At 44.2% G+C, this 12,032-nt stretch overlaps 1 long non-coding RNA gene across 9 annotated transcripts in view; it reads left to right on the top strand.

Annotated features, from left to right (window-relative positions):
* The first annotated feature begins 7,991 nt into the window (after window positions 1-7,991).
* The window catches only part of LOC114484036 (uncharacterized), a 95,676-nt gene continuing 91,635 nt past the window's right edge, over window positions 7,992-12,032 (top strand). For 7 of the 9 annotated variants that reach the window (XR_008615580.1, XR_008615582.1, XR_003676514.2 and 4 more), the window contains exon 1: window positions 7,992-8,146. This is a non-coding gene — a long non-coding RNA (uncharacterized lncRNA). The remainder of the gene's footprint in view (window positions 8,147-12,032) is intronic. The other 2 variants (XR_003676513.2, XR_008615581.1) reach the window with 1 other exon arrangement.

The raw sequence follows: 12,032 nt of genomic DNA, 5'->3' as shown, positions 1-12,032 counted from the left end.
GGACCGGGGCGCGAACCCGTGTCCCCTGCATCGGCAGGCGGATTCTCAACCACTGTGCCACCAGGGAAGCCCTGGAGGGGTTCTTTACACATTTTGGCTGTTAAGAAAAATGCTTCTATGGACATCTTTTACAAGAAGTCTTTGTGGATACGTGTTTTCCCTTCTCTCAGGGATATTTGTATAAGAGGAAGTTCTGATGGTGATACTGTGATTTATGACATAGAGATTTGGTCATTCAGATGAGTAATGCATTACTTCCACTCACACCCTATTTGGCGAAACTGTTCTCAAGGCCTTGCCTAGCTGCACAGTGGCTGAGAAATTAGGGGGAACACATAGCTCTTGATGTGGAGCAATTAAAAGGGTGAAGGAAGTCATTATGTTGGTGTAATTACCATGCAACTATATGTGGAAATTAAAATGAATAAAAGTGAAAAATATAATTGAGGAGTATAATGTAAGAATTATTTCATGTGTTTCAGAACAAACATAACTTTAAAATAACATTTTAAGTTCACCGTCAATTGAGTATGTTTGCCATTTCCAGGGAAATCCTGTTGACATCTCTGCTGCTTCATGGGAAATATTTATTGTAGCTTCCCCAATTCTGAACCTCACTGAGTTATGATATAACAGTTATATTTCCATTAAGTATGAAAATACATTTAGAGATGACATTAGACTGTTTCCCAAGTACAAGCCTTCTGTATGTCTCTCACTGTCAGGGAGGACGGCATGAATGAATAACATCTCAAAATGGATTTTTTTATTTCCTATCCTGATACTAGAATCAGAATATCTGTATTAAAACTTGAAGAATTATTATTTTTTTAATTTATTTTTTTAAGTTATTGTCGGCTGCGTTGGGTCTTCGTTGCTGTGCGCGGGCTGTCTCTAGTTGTGCTGAGCGGGGTCTACTCTTCATTGCGGTGCGCGGGCTTCTCGTTGCGGTGGCTTCTCTTCTTGTGGAGCACGGGCTCTAGGCGCTCGGGCTTCAGTAGTTGTGGCACACGGGCTCAGTACTTGTGGTTCGCGGGCTCTAGAGCGCAGACTCAGTAGTTGTGGCGCACGGGCTTAGTTGCTCCGTGGCATGTGGGATCTTCCCGGACCAGGGCTCGAACCTGTGTCCCCTGCATTGGCAGGCAGGTTCTTAACCACTGCACCACCAGGGAAGTCCCTGAAGAATTATTTTAGTTTGTTTAGATTGAGATGAAGCTGAAAGGAAATAAATCTGTAATTTAGACAACACTAAGTCCTCTAATAACTTTGCCTCATTTGGAACGCCTCATAGACTGGCCATGAGTTGCACGGAATAGTATACTCTCAGGCCTTAGAACAAAGTCAGTTGATATATCTCTTCCCACAATTATCCTTGGCTACCCTGTCATTTAATATCATTAATAAGGGATATTTTACTTTGATCTGCAACATGTTTTCTTGAACATGAGGTGTGAATATGAAATTCCAAAATTCCAATCCCTTATTAATTATGGTGGCCATTTAACACAACTAGCTAATAATATTTGGGGGGAAAATGTCTGGGATTATTGTTTCCATGAAAACAGGACAAAATCTAATAATGAAAAGGGTTTTACCCCTCAGCCTTCACCCTTCTTCGTCATCCCGCAGCCAGGTTGCTATTAGGACACCGAAGACTGAAGTGCTCACGGCGGTAGAACGGGCAGAGGACCTATCACACCGCCCACGGCACCCTCTGAACTTCCTGTTAGGCGAGAATGACAAACCTACTTGCTTCATTCACTGTTTTCTAGGTAGGCAGTCGGTCACTTACAAAAACAAAAACACCAACCTACATGACAAATCAGATTATTATTTTGTATTGGGAGTAGAATGGAGCATTGGAGAGGGAATCTTGAAATTAATATTTGGTGGATTGGAAAAATTCCATGAAAACATTACTTCCCTGATGAGTTAGATCCGTTTAGCACATGTTGCCTAAAATTCACAATGTGTGAACAAAACGCAGCGTGACCGTTTACGACAGATGCTTAGTACACTATGTGGGAAAGTTATGGAAGTGAGGAATTCAGTGTCACAAATATATTTTACTTGACCGTTTGACCTACTAATCTGTGATTGTGCCCATTACAGGAAATTTCTTCTTTGCACTGATAAAATGCATTCGTTCATTCTATCGGTAAGAAATGATTCTGGGACTTTCCTGGCAGTCCAGTGCTTAAGACTCCGCGCTTCAAATGCAGGGGCTGCGGGTTTGATCCGTGCTCGGGGAACTAGGATCCCACATGCCTTGCAGCACAGCCAAAAAAAAATTTTTTTTTAATTTTTTAAATAAAATAATAATGTGACAGAAAGAGAGCATCATCCCCTTTGGAAAAAAAAAAAAAAAAGAAAAGAAATGATTCTAATCACTGATGACATAGCAGGAAACAAAATCAATGCCCTAGCTTCCAGTAGCTTATATTCCATAAGGGTAATTCAGCAGTAAGGTACGATGTTTAAAAGTACAATGAAGGTGTACATGTACAATGATAGAGTGACAGGGTGTCCTATATAAACAATGTGTTCAGGAAATGCCCAGATGAGAAGGGAAAATAAATTATTGGATTGAGAGAAGAGGAGGTCATTGGTGACTCTGGAAAAGAAAGTATCAGTGGATGGTGGATGTGAAAGCTTGATTGGGTGGGGTTCACGGGAGAACTAGAGGCAAGAATTGAAGACAAAGAGCATAAACAAGTTTGTAGTATATTGTGCTCTGAAATGGAGCATAGAAAAAAAGGTACTTAGTAGTGGGGAAAATGTAGTAGTTAATTAAGAATGCTTTGTTTTAAAGATGGTAGAGTGCATAAAAAGGTTTTGGCGTGTGTGTGTGTGTGTGTGTGTGTGTGTGTGTGTGTGTGTGTTGGTCCTTGTGTGTAAGATAGGCAACACCACCATTTGTGTATGCTGACGAAAATAAACCCCAAAAAGTAAATACATGATGCAGTGGAGGAAGGATGCCATGCCGTCCTGACACAGAGTGAAGCCGGCAACGGGCACAATCGCAGGGTCAGCCGCAGCCAGGAGCAGGGACAGACTTCACAGTCGATGCCGAGGAGAGAACACAGGCCCTGAGGCAGATGGGTGAGCCAGTTAGAGGAGATCTCTTCCCTTCGCTCCAGGGGCTCAAGGAAGAAGAAACAGGGTCTTTGAGAGAAAAGATGGGAGAGGATGAATTGGACTTACGAGGGCCTGTGAAGGAAAGGTATGGAGCAGACACACAGGGAACGTGAGGGAACAGAGCCAGCAATCTGAAGCGAGACCAGTCAATCTGGGGGTGTGCTTTTCTCCAGCTGGGATGAGCCACACGGGGACAGCACAGAGGAGGCACAGCTGGATGTGACGGGGATGCCAGGGAGGGCAAGGAAGTAGAGGGTCACAGGAGAATGAGTGCACACACGTCCTTTGCTTTGGGGCATCTGACTTGCATGGCTGTAAGTAAGTGACAGGGTGTGCTTGTCTCCATTATGGAAAAACCACCTGGATAAGGTAGGGGAGTGTATTCCACTGGCTTATCATTTTACCCTTGATGCAGACAAAACAAGCCTGGACTATAGTACGTACTCCGTAGGTAGTCAGCAAATTAATGAGAAGAACACAGAGTGAAACTCGCACACCCTCCGGCATGGTCTTCACTTTGGGGAACAGATGTGTGCAGGGGTCCTTTGCCCTGGCAAGAGTGAGGAAGGAGCTGACCAGGAACAGCAGACGCGGGTCTAGCCAAGGGTCCTCCATCCAGACAATGCCCCTTACCCTCAACAAGTGCAAAGGGCAAGTGTAAGTTCAACCGGGACCGCAGTGAACTTAACCAAGGGGCAGCTGCCTCATGCTAAGCAAGACCCATTTCGGAAATAAAAGAGCCTAAAATCAGCAGAAAAAGGAGAGGCCTCCCGGCTGCCTAGACCCCTCCATGGACAAAAGTTCTTGGTTGTTTGCAATGACATTGGCTTAAATATTCACAGCCTCAAATGCTGACTTGATTGGGTTTGTTGGGATTGTGTAAACCAACAGTAGAAAGTAGAACAGCAGGAAGCTGGTGTCTGAACCGAACAGTAGAGGGGAAGCTGGAAGACTTGAGGGAGGAAACATAGGCAAGGGGCAGACAAACCACTTTGTTTCTCAAGTCTCCTACTTGTGAAAGTAACACCATTACTATTCTAGAGAAGACAGTGGAAAAATATGCATAGAACCAATGTGTGTTTGTCAGAAAGACAAGCTTCTTTCCTAAATGGGCCCTCATTAGCTTACTGCATTCTATTCTACTAATTGCTGAACACCATTAAATATTGTTGAGGGTGGAAATGAAGTTATCAGACCTCAGGTAATCTAGTTTTACTTTCTCTAGTGTTCATATTAAAGAGAATATACCTCCCTACTAAATATCCATAGAAATAATGCAAAATCGATTATTCTTTAGGTCAAAATAATCCCAATGTCATCTGGAGACTGTATATTTTACAAGCTTCGTTATCCACACCCGAACATTCAGAAATAGAAAACAAAAAGCTCAAATGCCTTCCAATTTTAAAATAAAAAATAAACTTTCCAGGTACTTTCAGAATGAATGTATAGTGAATTTGAAATTAATTATATTTAGATGTTATTGATATGTATATGATGACGTGAACAAGTTTATCTCAAGTGTCGAATAGAATAACAATTATATTAAAAATGCAATTTGATTAATTAAAGTTCATATTTTAAAGGCAAAACAAGAAAAACTTTTTCTCTACCCTTTGTCTTCCCTTCCCTCTAGTGTGCACTGTGCATCTGCATTATGCATTAACTAGACCTCCCCAATGGCAGAAATACGTGCTCAACATTAAAGATCAACTTTTATTCTTCTAGTGCTAGCTACATAACTCCTTAAAAGATAACATTCCTTTCTCAATCCTGTAAGGGGTCATGGTGACTCACCACCTGTGTTATACATGCAGACATCTTTAGTGAACTTTATATACAATGTCAATCTATTACTTCCCTTAAAGATAACAATTGGTTCAGAAAATAAGCAGAAGATCAAAAGAGACATTTCTTCAGAGAAGACATACAAATATCCAATAGGCACATGAAAAGATGCTGAATATCGCTAATCGTTAGAGAAATGCAAATCAAAACTACAATGAGGTACCACCTCACACTCGTCAGAATGGCCATCATCAAAAAGTCTACATATAATAAATGAGGGAGAGAGTGTGGAGAAAATGGAACCCTCCTACACTGTTAGTGGGAATATAAGTTGCAGCAGCCACTATGGAGAGAACAGTATGGAAGTTACTTTTAAAAACTCAAAATAGAGTTACCATATGATCCTGCAATTCTGCTCCTGAGCACATAGCTGAAGAAAACTCTAATACAAAAAGATACATGCACCCTAATGTTCATAGCAGCACTATTTACAATAGCCAAGACATGGAAGCAACCTGAGTGTCCATCGACAGATGAATAGATTAAGAAACTGTGGTATATAGACACAATGGTACATGACTCGGCCATAAAAAAGAATGAAATAGTGCCATTTGCAGCAACGTGGATAGACCTAGAGATTATCATGTTAAGTAAGTCAGACACAGAAAGACAAATATGATATCACTTATATGTGGAATCTAAGAAAATTGATATAAATGAACTTATTTACAAAACAGAAGTAGACTCAGACATAGAAAACAAATTTATGGTTACCCCAGGGGAAAGCGGGGGTGGGGGGAATAAATTAGGAGTTTGGGATTAATATATACACTCTACTATACGTAATATAGATAAACAACAAGGACCTACTGCATAGCACAGGGAAGTATATTCAGTATCTTGTAATAACCTATAATGAAAAAGAATCTGAAAAAGAATATATATTATATATATACTTTAGGATATATATAATATATAAATATTATGTTACGTGTGTGTATAACTGAATCACTTTGCTGTACACCTGAAACTAACAACATTGTAAATTAACTATACTTCAATTTTTTAAAATGGTTTAAAAAAGAGATAACAATTGGTGCAGAACAGACTGGGTCTGACAACCTTGGGAGATAAGGGGTCGCACCTAGTGGAAGTTCGTAACTTAAATACTTACTTAGGACCTTATTAATGATAATAGCTATACTACTTGTATTCTGCCTATTTTACAAGATTATTGTTTCTTGCATTACCAAATGTGTGACCGAGCCTCCAATAAAAATAATAGTGACTATGTGACTTGAAACAGTTGACCAAATATAGTCCTATAAGATCAATGATTGTAATAGTGTAACTCTAGATATGGGAAGAAGCAACAAGAGGGAACCTGGACCATAACAGACTCCTAAGATAGGCGGGCCAGAGGCTTTTGTCTACTGTTAACAGGGCTTAGTCCAGTTACAGCACATCGAGTAGCCCATCCACGAAATCCTCACCTGACCTGGGAATGAGCATTCTTAGCACCGTGGGACAAATTGGTCACGAAATGCCTCCCAAAACTTGGTTGGAATTAAGACCGAAAGGGAAGGGGTTGTAAAATAGAGACTGTTGCTCACCATCCAGTTCTACAAGAAACAAGACATTAGCCACCGCAGTCACTGAACTACAGCCACCCTGACAGGAATTCAGGGCGAAGATCTGGATGAGGCACTCTATTCTCTGCTCTGGGAAAACTGGCAGAACTGGCCCACAGATAGATATTTTTAGGAGACAATTTTATGAACCCAGTTTCTTGCATCTTCCCATAGTTAAAAAAGCACTAAAACCATTAACTAAGGCAGCTGTTCCTCACCAACAGCAGTAACCTTCCAATACGTGTGCTTGTATTGCACTGTATCTCTTCCCCAAAATCACATATATACTGGCCTTCACCCTTACCTCTTCCGAACAGTCCTCAGAGCTCTCCCGGGTTATGATCCTCAGATTGGCTTAAATAAAATATTCCATTTCTTCCTTAGATTGAATATTGATTTTTTTTTTGTCGACAAATTTATACAGTTCATAAAAAACTTTTGCTCTTTTTTAAAGCAAAGATTAGGGACCTAAATTGTCACTGCTTAGCCCTCCACTCCTCACATCCAGGTCTTGTCCCCATCAGAGTCTCTGGAACTGAACACAGTTGAATTTGGCCTCCTGGGTGAATGGAAACTAGAAACAAAATGCTGTTCACAGCGTTTTACTATTAAAGAGCCCATTCTACCCAGGGAGAGTTTTGTATTTCATATTCTAGCTTGTAATCCCTACAGAGATAACTCCAGTTGCTGTTTATTTAAACTGCTTAAATTAATTCTAACTGCAGGAAATGTTCTTGGATCCAAACACCACCCCACATCAATCCCTCACTGAGATCCCAGTTCTCTCAGTTCAGGACGGGCGTTCAACCCTCTGGCAGAAATAGGTCCTGACTTAAACCGTTTTCAGCTTGTTAAAAAGAAAATATCTTAATTTCCAAAATAAGTGGCCCACACAACTGTAATCTTTTACTGTAAAACTATTAAAGACAATAACTTAAACTAAGCTGGAAGCAATGCTACCTCACACGACACAAAAACCCTCAAGCATGTGTAATCTTGGAAAGGAGCTTGAGAGGGAAACTAAATGACGCGCAGACCACGCCCCTAGCCGGCACGCGCCCCTCCCTCTCGCAGTCGCTGCGCAGGCCGGGGCTCCTCACGCCCCTCCCCTTGTTGGTGGTGCTCCGCTCAGGTCCCGCCCATAGCCCGTAGGCGCACGCGCAGTTTCTTTCAGACCGGGAAGCGAGTAGTGTGGAGCAAAAGGTCACGCTGGGAGCTGTGAGTTAACATTGTTTTTCTAGCTTAAACCTGCGGCTCGCAGTCCCCTCTCCAGACAGACACTTAAAATGAGCAGTTTCGAGGCAGGGGGGACCACCCCTCCTTCCCCATCACCGGTCCCGCAGCCCGGCGTTCCCTGCAGGGAACTCGGCTCCCTCCTCGCCCCGCCCCCCGCCGATAGCACCCAGGCCCCGCCCCCGGAAGTCCCGCCGGAGACTGCGCGCGCAGCTTCTTAGGGACCGTGTAGTGTAAATCTGTGCTGCGCCGTCTCGCAGACTGCACCCCCAGGGTCTTGGGAGTCACTACGGACCTTAACTCCCAGCAGCCGGCCCTCCGACCCAGTAAATCGAGACAAAACCGTTACAGGTCGGGTATGTTTTCCTTTAGGTTTGAAATCGTTCTGAGGCGGGTCCCGGTGCCCTTGGCTTTTCTACTTTCGGTCCAGGTAGACACCTCCATTCGCGACATTTTCCTGCTTTAAATCCTTTACTACCTCCGCCTTCCCCTATAAAGCCCTCTTCCGCGAGGTGGATTCGCGCCTCCCAGCCTCGCCCCTCGGCCCCTGGAGGGCAGCGCCGGCCGCCCCGCTCCCGGACAGCCCGCGTCCTCTCCTCGGTCCTGGGGTTCTACAGAGCCCTCCCCTCTCCTGAGACCCCCTCCCTCCCCGCCCCTCTGTCCTCGCGTCTCCTCAGGCCGGTGTTTCTGCTCCGCAGGCCTCCCCTTTGTAGTCAGCCCTTCCCCTCACCCGGCGTTAGGGAGAGGTGACCTGGGCCAGCCGTGTGACACCACCTCCATTGGAAAATGGGCCCTTCCTGTGCGCGGGCATCTTATTCAGTCGCCATCACCGTAAATATGGGGGCGAGGGGGATCAGGAGAAGCTGAGACAGAGCGACCGAGAGAAATAGAAAAACTGAGATGAGAAAAGAATGGGGGAGAACCGATGGAAACATAGAGGGTGGCCGAGGACTTGTCAAGAGACGGAAAATGAAAGTGATTAAGCCTTGATTGTAGCAGGTGACTGAAATAGCGAAGTCAGTTAAAAAGCCGGATCTCCAGGGATTGGAGAGCAACAGAGACAGGGGCTCTGGATCAGCGGTAGGAGGGGGAACAACAGTGATGAGGCCCTTCACACACGGAATTGGGGGAGAGAATAAAAGAGTTGGAACCTTGGCCTTCAGAGCAACTTGGTGCTGGGAGAGAAAGAGGACTAGTGACTAGAAGAGCAGAGGAAGAGAGAGAGAGCAGGAAAGAAGCATCCCCACGGGGTGCTAGAGAGTTGGGAGGAAGAGAGTTGTAACAGGGAGAGAAGTGAAACCACACACCTCAGATTGGGACTCGAACCCACTGTCTTTTAATTAACATCGTACACCTGGTCTCAGACTTAATGACGCTCAGGTTCTTTACATCTCAGCGTAGAAGGAATTCAGTGAGAGGCAAAGTGGTAGGTAAGAAGTAGATTATTGAGAGAGATGCACCCTCCATAGACAGAATGTAGGCCCTCAGAAGGCGAGAGGCCCTGGGATATGCACATTCCACAGACAGAATGCAGTTGTCTCAGAAGGTGAGAGCGGCCCCAAAATATGGCGTGGTTAGTTTTTAGGGGCTGAGTAATTTCATAGTCTAATGAGTGGGAGGATTATTCCAACTATTTCGGGGAGAGGCGGAGATTTCCAGGAATTGGGCAACTGCCCGTTTTTTGGCCTTTTATGGTTGGCCTCGGAACTGTCATGGCGCCTGTGGGTGTGTCATTTAGCTAATGTATTACAGTGAGCGTATAACGAGGCTCAGAGTCTACTGGAAGTCGGGCCTGATCGGTTATAACCAGTTTTTGTCGTATTCTCAACAGCTGTGTCATTCTTCTAAAGGTTGCGCCCTGTCCCCTTCCGTCCTGTCTCAGAAAAGGTGTAACCGAGAGGACAGAGAGGGAGGAGGGGTGGGGGAAGAAAGAAGCAGAAATAATGGACATTGAGGGCAGTCTGGTTGGGCAGAAAGAGCAACAAGAGGGGAAAGGGTTGCAGAGCCGGGCAGGACAGGTGTGAGGGAAGCAATAGAGAGGAGGGCGGGAACAGCAGGAGAGCAGAGGGGAGCAAGAAGAGAGAAACAGAATGAAATGGAAATACCTAGTAGTGCAGGTAGAGAGGGGAAACTGGATTCGGATGGGTGGTGAGTTGTTTGGATATGGATGATTAAGTTGTGATAATACTGATTTGTGTCTTTAGAATCTAATACATTTAAAATTTGTTTAAACTGGGGTTTCCCTGGTGGTCCAGTGGTTAAGACTCCGTGCTTCCACTGCAGGGGGCACAGGTTCGATCCCTGGTTGGGGAACTAAGAGCCTGCATGCAGCACGGTGCGGCCAAAAAAACAGAACAAAATTTTTTTGTTTAAATTATGCAGATGAGGATGGGAATTGCAAAGCTGCTGTCTACAAGGCTTGTGCATTTTGTAATTACTTGTATGCGAAGATAACATTTGCCCACCATGTTCAGCCAGGGGGCAGTGACTTGATTCACTCAGTTGTGGGTCACCCCCTTCCCTTTTCCTGATGTGGAGCAGAGGAGTAGGGAGAGGACACGTGGGGCAAGAAATGATTGAATCTGTCACTACATGGTGCCTTTGTAAAGGAACAATTGGAAGTGTTTTTTGTGTGACGGATTTACGTTTTCTTTATCGTTTCTTTACATAGCTTGGAATAAATTTTAGTATGTACAATTTGAACTTTCCTGTAAATGTTAACTTCTGGAATAAGCTTTGGTGGCCTTCTATAATCAACTCGTGTACTACTTTACTAAATATGATATATTCTCGATGTTTTTAAACTTTGACACCAGAATTTTTAGATTTAAAAATAATTGACTGGCTTCCCTGGTGTTGCAGTTGTTAAGAATCTGCCTGCCAATGCAGGGGACTTGGGTTCGATCCCCGGTCTGGGCAGATCCCACATGCCGCGGAGCAACTAAGCCCGTGCGCCACAACTACTGAGCCTGTGCTCTAGAGCCTGCGAGCCACAACTACTGAAGCCGTCATGGCTGGAGCCCGTGCTCCGCAACAAGAGAAGCCACTGCAGTGAGAAGACCCCGCTCGCAGCAGCGAAGACCCAATGCAGCCAAAAATAAATAAATAAATAAATTTTTTTAATTTCACAAAATATTTCTTTTTAAAATGTTTCAGGTTTATTCGAGGCCTGCCTGCTTTCTCCTCATTAAGTTATATATTGGAAATGTTCTTTGGTAACTAGTAAATAATTTGACTATTTTGATAAGGACTTGGAAAGATGTCAGTGATCTTTTCTATTAACAGTTAAAACTTAGTTTAACCAGTTAGCTTAATAATAATACATTGCCTTCCCTTTTATGTGATCTATGAAAATCGTGAGCTGTGAGGTGACATGAAGATGTTTCCCTCAGGGCCCTCTTGATTGTCACTGCAGTTGATGAAGGATGGGCTGGATTGCCTTGGAAGCTTCCAACAGAACCCTTCTGTTCATGATGAAGAAGTTGGCTCAGAGCTTATTTCTAAGTTGACCCCTTGCTATGTTTTCCACAGCTATGTTTTTGCAATTCTGTATTTTTAAAGTATTTTACTGTGATTTTTCTGGAAAAGAAGAATTAAATGCTTGGTATCAGTGTGATCAGACCTTGAAAGACGTTTCCTTCGCTCAGGAACATGAAAGATGGTCCCAGTGTTTTTTTTTTTTTTTTTTTTTTTTGTGGTATGCGGGCCTCCCTCTGTTGCGGCCTCTCCCGTTGCGGAGCACAGGCTCCGGACGCGCAGGCTCAGCGGCCATGGCTCACGGGCCCAGCCGCTCCGCGGCATGTGGGATCCTCCCAGACCGGGGCGCGAACCCGGTTCCCCTGCATCGGCAGGCGGACGCGCAACCACTGCGCCACCAGGGAAGCCCAGGTCCCAGTGTTTTAAATGGAACAGGCGTTAGCAGAAATTCTCAGTCTGATGATCCCAACATCCCTGGCATATCTGATCCTGATGTTTCCTCTGCCTCTTCCAACTGTAATTGCTGCCTTTGATGTGCCTTGTAATGTTTCTCGTGATAGACTTAATGCACTGGGTAAAAGCAGTTGCTGTAAATAGGCCTTTAGTAATGTGATGGTGGGGTGGGGGGGGTGGGAAGCGTTCAGAGTTCTATGAGTGGGTCTCAGTCTTTTAGTGAGCCTGTAACTCTGCACTGTGAACTGCATATATAATTCTCATTCTCCCTTCCTTTTGTGGGACAGGATGACTAGTATGGTCTGCAGTTGG

This window comes from Physeter macrocephalus, chromosome 17 (genome assembly GCF_002837175.3).
Source record: "Physeter macrocephalus isolate SW-GA chromosome 17, ASM283717v5, whole genome shotgun sequence".
In the NCBI taxonomy this organism is placed as follows: domain Eukaryota; kingdom Metazoa; phylum Chordata; class Mammalia; order Artiodactyla; family Physeteridae; genus Physeter; species Physeter macrocephalus.
Note: the sequence above shows the minus strand (reverse complement) of the source record. Positions and strands in the feature narration are given on the sequence as shown.